Source organism: Chelonia mydas, chromosome 19, assembly GCF_015237465.2.
Source record: "Chelonia mydas isolate rCheMyd1 chromosome 19, rCheMyd1.pri.v2, whole genome shotgun sequence".
In the NCBI taxonomy this organism is placed as follows: domain Eukaryota; kingdom Metazoa; phylum Chordata; order Testudines; family Cheloniidae; genus Chelonia; species Chelonia mydas.
The window spans coordinates 6,913,092-6,923,259 of NC_051259.2; positions in this window are offsets into that span (position 1 = coordinate 6,913,092).

Below are 10,168 nucleotides of genomic sequence, written 5' to 3' on the forward strand. Positions count from 1 at the left end.
GGTTTCTAAGTTCCAGTGAAATCAGGGCTAAATCAGGCTTGCCAATATAAGCACTGAAGGAAACACAGCTTTAAGTGACAAATATTTTTGTTAAAAAAGATCCTTTTTTCAGTACAGTCCACATTCCCCCCCCCCCCCAAATTCCCCTATTTGTGGAGTGCCTTTTGACTCAATAGCACAGGAATGCTATTAACTTGAACAAGTTGTTTGTGTGTGTGTGTGTATAAATATATAACTGTCCAAAGCTGCCGGGGGATAAAACACGTGGGTCATGTGCACTGCGTAGAAAAAGCCTTGTATGGGATTAAATTAAAAAAAGGTTACTTCTGAAATGCCAGCTTTACACCTCTTTCTGATTTATCCATTAAATATTTCAGGGGAGGGAGGAATGTGGAAAAAGTTCAGCTGTGCTTTCCTTCTGGACTGGGTGCGTTTGCAGCTCTTCTCCTGTTGGGGATCTGTTTGTGAGTATAGCTAGGCAACAGTCAGCTAGGGTGTCATCAGGAGAGGAAGGGGCATTACATCTGATATGCCCAGGGCTACTGATACAATGCAGCTTGTTACAGCAAATCCAGAGAAGAGATCTCAGCAACGTTGTGACCCCTCATAGCTGCAGAGAAATGATATTTCTTTTTGGGTTTGGTTAAGTAAGACTCCCCACATGTGCTTCTTTTAGGCCTGGTTGTTTGTGAAGTTAATTCAGGTCTGAAGGTTGGGTGGATTCCTGTTTGTATGGAGCAATCCGAAAAACGCTCTTGTGTGTGTGTGTGTGTGTGAGAACTAGAATAGTCTGTACTTTGCTCCTGTAAACAGCACTAGTGAGGACTTATCAGGAACACTGCTGAAACCATGAAGGAGAAAAGAAAACACATGAGCATATTGCAAAGACTAAATGTTCCTGCTTTTTTAAAAAACTGCAATGTCCCTGATTGTCCCTCTTGTGGTTGCAGATTTCTCTGCTTTGAACCTGATGACCTACTAAAAATAGCTAAGCACCACAGAGCACAAAAATAATACTTAGTTCACTCTCTCTCCGTCTGAACCCCAGCAAAGTGGGAGGGGGACACATTTTTTCCTTTGAATTGTGCCTTTTTTTCTCCTCTCCCTCTTCAAAAATTTCACATCTTCTCCAAATCCAGTATCTGGGTAGTAGGTTTAATAAATGTTAGACTAGAGAGACATGGTTCTAGGCTCCTGGGATCTGGACCCAGCTTTGCTACTAACTCACTGAAAGATCTTTGAAGAAAGCATTTAACTGTTTATGTCTCAGTTTTTACTCATCTCTCTAAAGGGGATAATACTTACCCCACAGAAGTGTTAAGAGGTTTAATCAGTGTCTCCTCTTTTCTCCCTGGTGGGACCATTTATCTCACATGGTAAATACAGTAAATACTATCCATATAAAGTCATTCTGCCTAAGTTATTTTCCAATGTCCTTCTTTCTTAGGTTAAGTTCATGTCCTCTGTCTGCTTCTTGTCTCTGACACTGATTTGAACAATTTTGCAGCCCATGTCTTGTCTAGTCCCCACAGAATTTCATACACCTCAGTGAGTTCTCTTCTAATGGCCTATCCTGCTTCTCACTGGAGTTTCCCCATTGATTTAAAGGATGGCTTTCTTTCCCAACGAATGCAGGGCTTTAAGGATCCCTTGCCCTCTGGACTACAGCCATTGCCCTTTTCTCTGAATTATCTCAATTTCTGTGCTCTGTTTTCCCCACTGTGTCCAGGGGGGCAGAGAGTTTTCCTTGAGAGGCTTGGGTAATCCCTCCAGCAGGGGTAGCATCATTTCCCCATCCCTGTATGTAACCTAGCAGTTCTTTTGTTCTTTTACTGCATTTGCAGCCTGTGTCAAAGGTTTTAAGATCTTATGTGCCACTCCTCCTGATTCTTCTGCTCCTCAGTGTTTCATAGCATATCGTCTTGTGGATCTGTTTATTCCCTTCCCTCCATTGTATGTCCCTAGCATCATTGCCGTGTCTGTTTCTATATTGAATAACATCATCCGTAGTGACCAAATCATTCTGAATTTTACTGAAAGCTCCCTTCCTCCCTCCCAGCCTTAACATCAGCAAATTCCACCAGCCAACTGCACTTTCCTTCTTCCAGGTCGTTAAACAAAATTGATCCTTATTTTCTGATCTCTGTGGCTCTGCACTAGCTAGCTGCCTCCACTCCCAACTGCTTCCATGTGCTTGAGCTGTATGTGTTTGATAGCTAAACCTGTTCCTAATGTTCTCAAGCAGAGATGCTAATTAACTGTATGGATTAGTCTTTTGCAAGGTGCTGTCTCCAGAAATGGCCTAAACATTCAGGAAAAAGATGTCCACAGCTTCCTCCTCCAAACTCTTCCACCTTCCTTTTCAGACCTCACTCTCTGATCTCACTTTCTGAATTAATGTGGACTGTTCTTATCCTATTAGTCTTTTCCTTGTCATGCCATCTGCTGAAGTCAAACTCACTCGTCACTCTGTGCATTTTCCTTCCACTTCCTTAATTCCATTCTGCTTGCCCTGTCCAATCCTCCTCTATATCTCACAAAGAGACTCTTTAAAATCTCTTGACGCTTTCGTTGCTAGCTGGGACCCCCCATCCTTTGGACGTAGCAATTCTGTCCTTTAAAACTTTCCGTTTCCCCTCCCCGCTTCCAGGCTGGAGGGAGACCAGCTTTAGGGGGTTTTCACCTTCCTCTGCCCCGACCTTGTGCTACAGCTCTTAGTTCGTTCCTCCCCTAACCCTCCAGTGAGAAGTGCTGAGCACAGGAGGTGAGGAGCCCCTAGACCTGCCCCACTCCACTGCAACCCTCCTAGGCCAGAGGGCGGGCAGAGGAATCCAGGAGGAGCAGAGATGACTCTGGGGGGCCTGAAACAGTGGGATGGAGGGGCTGATCTGCTGGGTGGGGTCTGGGGGACAGGATTGATTGCTGGGCACAGGACAGGCAGACATGGGGGTGAGAGTTCTTGTAGCAGGGGCCAACTTATCTTAACCAATACATTTGGGAGTGCTGGCAACACTGATTGTCACACATAGACACCAGGTGCGGGGGTGGGGGATTCAAAAATCAAAAGGCTGATGAAAAAACAGTAATTTTGTTTTTTTTAATTGAGTTTTTTGAGGTGGGACTCATGATTTGTGATCTCTTGAGGTTGGCAATCCTGGGTCTGTGGACTGTCGCTGACTCCTCATAGACCTGGGCCGGAGCTGGGCTGGAAATGAGCCCTTTGGATTTTGAATCTGATTCTGTGGGGAAAATGTGACTCTTTCGTCCAGCTGCGCGTATATTTCCACAGAAGGCAGCACTCCATGGGAAGGCTTTTTTGCATGATGTCCAGGCTCCTGCATCTTTCTCCATGGGGATTTCCCCTTCTTTGTCCCTGAACAAAAAGGCCCTCCACAGGTAGGTCTTTCTGCCTTGGCAACACTTGACGTAGTGTGTCATGAGCGATGCAGGGTGACAGGAGTGAACTGATTTACTGTACGGGGATGTTCTGCAGAAGTGTAAGTTCATCCCTTTGGCCGCCAGAGGCCGCCAAGAATGCGAGTTACATTTGTGATTTGCCTGGACGGGAGGCAGGTTTAAATATTACTCAGAGTTCCAAGGGGGAGGGGCAGTGCTGGGCCTTGAGCCTTCTTGTTTTCCAGTTAAAAATTACATCGGTTTGAGCTAATCACTGATAGATTAACTTCAGTTTCCCCCCAGCTCTGCTCCTGCTGAGTGACATGCACTGTACTGCTCCCATCTGTTCCAGACCACTGGGCTCAACAGACATAAATCCCTAAGTGCTACCAGACATCATCCGGACTCCCTTTCAGTCCTGACTGTGTTACATTCCAAGTACCTAGCAGTTGTGGCAGGGACTTTCCAAACCAATGGGCCTTATCCCACCCTCTGGCTATCTACAGGAGTAAATATTTGTAAGGAACTGTAGAACTAGATTCCCTACTTCCCGCCCCTCGGACAAACAGGCTCTGCTAGGTACGAAGTGGGATTCTTGGGGGATGCTGTGTGGTGTAATGCATATTCTAGAATCAGGACTACTGGGTTCTATCTATCTACCTTATGGGTTTCTACAGCATTCATCGCCATAGTATCCATCCAGCTCTGCCACTGAACTGCTGTGTGACCTTGGGTGAGTTACTGCTGCTCTCCGTGCCTCAGTTTCCCTGTGTATAACACAGAGACGGTTGAACTGCAGCTGCTTTGGTATGCCTTGGTATCCCTGCAAGGTGCTGTCGATGTGCAATGCAGCATTATTACTCGGAGAGAATGCCCCCTCTGCTGAATTGCCTATAGCAGCCATGGCTTGGATCAGAGAGCTACTCTCCTCCCACCAGCTTCCTTCTTCCCTGACTCCTGCAGTGACACAACTGCTTTGTTGCGTCTCCTCCGTACTGCGGGAGGGAGGATCTGGCTCAGATTTGATTAGAGCAGATGTCTGTAAACAACTAAATTACAACAAACAGTTGGGCTGCAGCAGCACATGCCTGAGGTATCCAAATTCTGTGCAGTGGTGCTGTCTGGAGAGCTCTGATCAGGAATCTGGATGGGCTGGCATTATTATCCTGCTTTGGTGATTTTTTTTTTCTTTTCACCCCTCCACCTTCTGCTTTCTATTTGTTCTTTCCCACAGAGTTAGTGTAACTTGAGGGCTAGCCACAGAAAACCAACAGTTCCAGCTTAGAAATTGACACCCACATCCTGGCTGGAAGGGGAGAGAGGATGGGAGCAGCATGGCAGGTGTGACCATCAGGATCCACACACCCCAAGGGGAGAAGAGGGGATCTGATCATTATGAGTTATGTACACAGACTGTGATTATGAACTTGGGGTAGATGGATTTGGGGAGACTCTGGAGTGGAAAGGCTGTTAGGGTCACCCTGCCAGGAGTAACGAGGCTGGTGGAAGTCAGGATGAGCCCTTAGGCTTGTGGGTTGGCTACTGGTGTCAGGGCTCTGAGCCACAGCAGCATATCATTAAGGCACCCAAAGTTACAAGGAAGGTGGTTGCAGAACCCCTTACTAGTCTGGGTGATCCCCAAAATGTCACATGGGGCAAAGGGGCATTTCTATAGGTTCACGGGCAAAGCAGGGTTTCTGAGGACACAGTAGATTGAAAGCAGTCACATCTCATCAATTCCCTGAGTAAAAGAGCTTGTGAGGAAGAGTATACTGTACTCAAGGCTGTACACTCCAGTAATGGCCTCTCTCAGCTGGAAAGAAGAAGGATGGCTCAGTGGTTAGGGTACTAGCCTGGGACTCAAGACCCTCAAGACCTTGGGCAAGTCACTTAGGGCCAGATCTTCAAAGGGATTTAGGCCTCTACCTCCCAAGTTAGTCACCTAAATACCTTTTAAGGATCTGTGCCCTAGGCTGGTCTACATTACAAAGTTTGCAAACAATGTCATGCCCTCTATGATGTAATTAAGATGACCTAATCCCTGGTGTAGACACCACTAGGTCGACAGAAGAAGTGTTCCCTCAACCTAGCTACCTTCTCTCAAGCTGGATTTATTCCAGTGATGGATGTAGTACGGGTCTATACTACAGCCCTAAAGCTGCACCACTGTAGCATTTCTAGTGTGGACACACTTAGTCTTTTTGTGTCTCCCTTTCCCATCTGTACAATGGCAATAACAGAACTGCCCTACCTCGCAGGAGTGTGGGGAGGATAAATACATGAAAGATTGTGAGGTGCTCAGACACTATGGTGACAGGTGCCAGAAAAGTACTTTTTAGCTAGTTAGAGGCATGACAGGGAGGGGCCAGAGCACTGGCTCTAAGGGTATGTCTACACTTGTAAGTTATGCCAGTATAACTTTGTCAGTCGGGGGGCGATTTTTACCTATATAGTTATAGCAGTAAAAGTCCTAGTGTAGACAGAATTATACTGGTATAAAAGTTATGCTGGTATAACTTATTCTGCCTCCAGAATTGGAATAAGCTATATCAATATAACTGCATCCACACTAGGTAGGATTTGCCACTTTACCTCTACCAGTGTAGTTAAAGCAGTCCATCTTTTACCGCAGATAGAGCATAAGAGAAGTCACGGCTCTTCCCATCCTATTCTTCTACATCAAAAGTCCTGCTGTAGGGGGTTCCCAGCTCCCCCCGGAGGAGTCACTCTTCAAAATGGTGTTGCTTCTCGCAGCAAGAAGCTGCAAGAGCAAAGATGCCCCCAGCTAATCCTACCCCAGCCTTCTGTGGCAGCTGTCCCTGTATGGATCTATTCAGGAAGGCAGGCTGTGGGGCACTCTAGCTACCTCAGACTCAGCTTCTCCCTGCCGGAGGTAATGTAGGGAGTATTGTCAAAGGTGCTGTCTGTGCGGAGAACACATTCCCAGCCTCTGCTCTATCCCTCTTGATTTGCATTGATCTGTCTCCACAGAAATGTCAGCCTAAGCCCTGATGAAATAATTAGTAATGGAGAGATAAGGCTTGAACATAATGTGTGAGAAAGCAAGGAAAGGGTTAAGCTAGGGAAAGATTGATATGATAGGCAAAGCAAACATCCCAGAGAGGATAGGCTGTGGCTGCTGGCAAGGCCTGGCCAGGTCCAAAGGGGAAAAGCTTTCTAAGAGCAGATCAGGATAAAGACACTCTCCTCTTTGAAGACAGCTGGGGTGGGGCTCTGGAGAGGAAGGAGAAACTTACAATTTCACCAGCTTCCAAACATTACTTTCAGCCTTATTATTATTTATTATTTTATGTATTACTGTTGCTCCTGGAGCCTTAGTCCTGGACTAGGACCCCACTGTGCTGTACAAACACAGAACAAAAAGACAGTCCCTGTGGCTGCTTGTGGACACTGCAGGAATGGGGCTTCCACTGCTCTGGGATATTTGCTTTTCATATCTTCCTGCCTGGCACTGACAGGGCACTACTGCCAGGAAGCTCGCAGCCCAGTCCTGCCTGGCACAGACAGGGCACCGCTGGGCGGAAGCTGAGGTCCTGGCTGGTACTTTTAGAAAGAAGGCAATGCCGGAGCATAACCAGCCAGTTCAAATAAGCAGCTAGAGGCAGCCGTCTCCCTGCACAGCAGGTTCCCTTTAACAACAGCATGAATCTTTAGGCTCTGCTACTCTTGAATAACAGACAAGCATCCCAAGCTCTGCCCTCCTGACTCCTTGGCCTGGCATGTCACATCAGCCTCACTAGACAGGCGGCTCTTGCATTTTCAGTTCATTTCAGGCTCCATCCAGGGCACATTACGCTCAGAGTTAAGAAACACCTGTCAAAGTGTTGCCACATGGGCAGGCTGAACATTCCCTGTTCCTTTTGGGGTGGGTGTGGCAGCTGGAATTCTACCTTCCCTGCACTCGCTTTCAAACCTGTCCTAAAATTCATCCAGAAGAAGGCAGCCTGGTAGGAATGAAGGTTTCCGGCAGCTGGATGAGCGATCGGTTGGAGGGGGAAGTGCATGAAGTGATAGCTATTCCTTTGGAATCTTTCAAGGCCAGAGAGCGCGCATGCTGGCACCGACCAGGCAGGGAGCTGGGAGCAGTCTGGGGAGGAGTCTGGCAGAGCTCAGCCACCTGGCAGAGAGGCAGCAGCTGGATACAGAGGCTTCAAACCGTCAACCTAGGTTGACTAGTTTATTCTGGAACAGGGAGCCATAATTCTCTTGCCTGCCCTCCTCCGTTCAGGATCTCACCTCCTCCCTTGCCACTCATTATTGTCTGCTCCTACCTCCACTCCCATTTGCCATCAGCTGGCCCTCACCTCCCTTTCCATTCAACCCCATCATAACCTCCTCATTTTGTCCCCCTGTGAGTGTTTTATGGCCCTGACCATAGGAGATGGGGGTGCGCCCTACTTTGCAGGCCTGGGCCTTTAGAGAGGGAATGAGGCAGTCTGCTCCTCCTTCTACAGGGAAGCTCTCCTTTAACCAGGTCGTCTTCTTCCCCAGTGAGCTCTTGCTATCTGAATAGTGTTCTGCAGGATTTCCCACTGAGCTGGACGCTGTCTGTAACTCAACATGCAGGATGAGTTTAGAGCTGCTACAATAAAGACCTCTTCCAGCAGATGGTATTTGAATACTGGTAGGATGTGCTCACTGCTACACCGGTCCCATCATTTTCCAGCAGGAGGCACTGTAGGGGGATGGTATAGGAGCTCTAGCTATTGGAGAGCTGGCAGGGGCTCCCATCCCAGCAGCAGAATCCCTCTCAGAAATGGTGCAGGCAGAGTGTGGTGGGCTCCACGGACTATGGCAGTCGGTGGGAGTGGGAAGCATCCAACAAGGACCAAGAAAAGCTGGGGGTGGGCGTGTCCTCTCCTTCTACTGTGCAGAAGAGAAAATGGATGAGGTGCTCCTGAGGGCTCTTCAATGAAGTCTCCGCTTGGGGCACATGCCGCAGCTCTGACACATCTGCGTGTGAGCTCTCTGCTTCCAAATACTTTCTCTCTGTAGCAACTGGGACATGTCCTCAGACAGCAACTGAAAACACAGGCCTTTCCCCTGCCCCTGGGACATCCCAGCACCTCGGCAGGGTCGTTTTAATTTTAAAGGGATACTGCCTAGCCGTGCTCATGGGATGAGGGGAGGCTGAGGAAGCAGAGTGGAGTCCTTTGCTTGCAGGGAACTCATTTCTGCTCCAGGCTTCTCCATGACTGGCTGCCAGGCAGCTGGTACTACAGGAAGGCTTGTGGCAACCTGGGAACAGGGATGTTGGGGGTCTGATTCATCCTCTCCCCAGTGTTCTGCATAGTCTGTGCGGTATTTGTGGTGCATCTTGTGACACATAAGAAGGGAACGTTACTACCCTAAGGAGCTTAAAATCATCCTCACACTGCAGCTTCTATTCTGGGTGCCCATGGACATCACATAAAGCTAAACTGCTGTCAGGGCAGTTTTGGGGACCGGACTGCTTAGTGGAGAGAGATTTCAGGAACGGGGCACCCCTGGAGTTTGTCCTCTGCAGCAGCTCTCGCTTTGCTGAGGTTTGCTCTGACATCGAGAGGTGAGAAAGATCCTTTTGCGAATCCTGACTCAACGCTGAGGAAAGACCAGCCAGCTAGATGGCTTCCCGTGGGCATAACAACTCGGCACTTGGTCTCAGCATGCCTGAGTGCATGATAGCTCCAGTGCTGGACACTTGTGTGTATGGATGTGTGAGCCCATGCACCTCCTTGACTCTGTGTGTTTTTGTCTGGCACATACTCAGCGTGTGGCCTTGATACTGTAGATGGGAGGCCCTGTCTGTGTGTCTACTTGCCTTGTGTGTGCCCTTTGTGTGTCGCTGTGGATCTCCTTGGTCATCTCTGTGTGTTTCCCTGTGCACCTCCCTGACTCTGTATGAGTGTCTGTTTCCTACTTCTAGCTCAGTGTGTTTCCCTGGTTCGCCATGTGCTTTCCTGACTGATTCTGTGTTTCTGTGCATCTCCTTGACTGTGTATGTTTGCCTCCCTGACTGTGTCTTTCTTGCTTCTCTGTGACCCTGGGCGTCCCTCTGCCTCTGTATGTGTGTTTCCATGACACTCAGCCTGTGTTTCCATGACTGTTTGTGCGTCTCTGACTGTGTGTGCGCATCTGGGTGTTTCCCTAGTTCTGGCTGTGTGTGTGGCCGCCTCTTTCCTGCACTGATACCGGAGGTCTCCCAAGACCTCATGGGGGAGTAGCTGAGTGATGTGACTCAAATAGTGCAGCCCTTGTTCTTAATTCCAGGGTGTGGCCCTCATTGGCTCCTTTGTTCTCATTCTGTGTGTATTTCTCTTGGCATGCGAGTGACTTTGCTCTCCCAGTGCAATACAATATCGCAACATCCGCTCTGCTGGCGAGGCAGCAAAGAGGAATGGAACAGTCCCAGTAAAGCCTTTAGCTGCTCACTGCAATTCTGTTCTAGACTCGTCTGCTACCCGTCTTCATGGGTCTGTTGTTTCAGACCCATTCCCATCCCCACGTATGACCCTCTCTCCTGTTGCCTGCATCATCCTGATTTGCAGAGATTGGCCTATGCAATCTATGACCCCCTACCCCTGACCATTGTTGCCTTCTGCTGGTTGGCCCAGAGCTTATCTCCTGTGTTTAAAACAAACCCTTATGATTGCTATAGCTCTCAGCATGGGTGGTGTGTGAACCACTGGCCCTGCCTCTTCTGCCTGAGGCCCCACCCCTCACACCAGAGCCCCCCCACGGCCACCAGGCCCTCACCCCAGCCCCAAGCCAC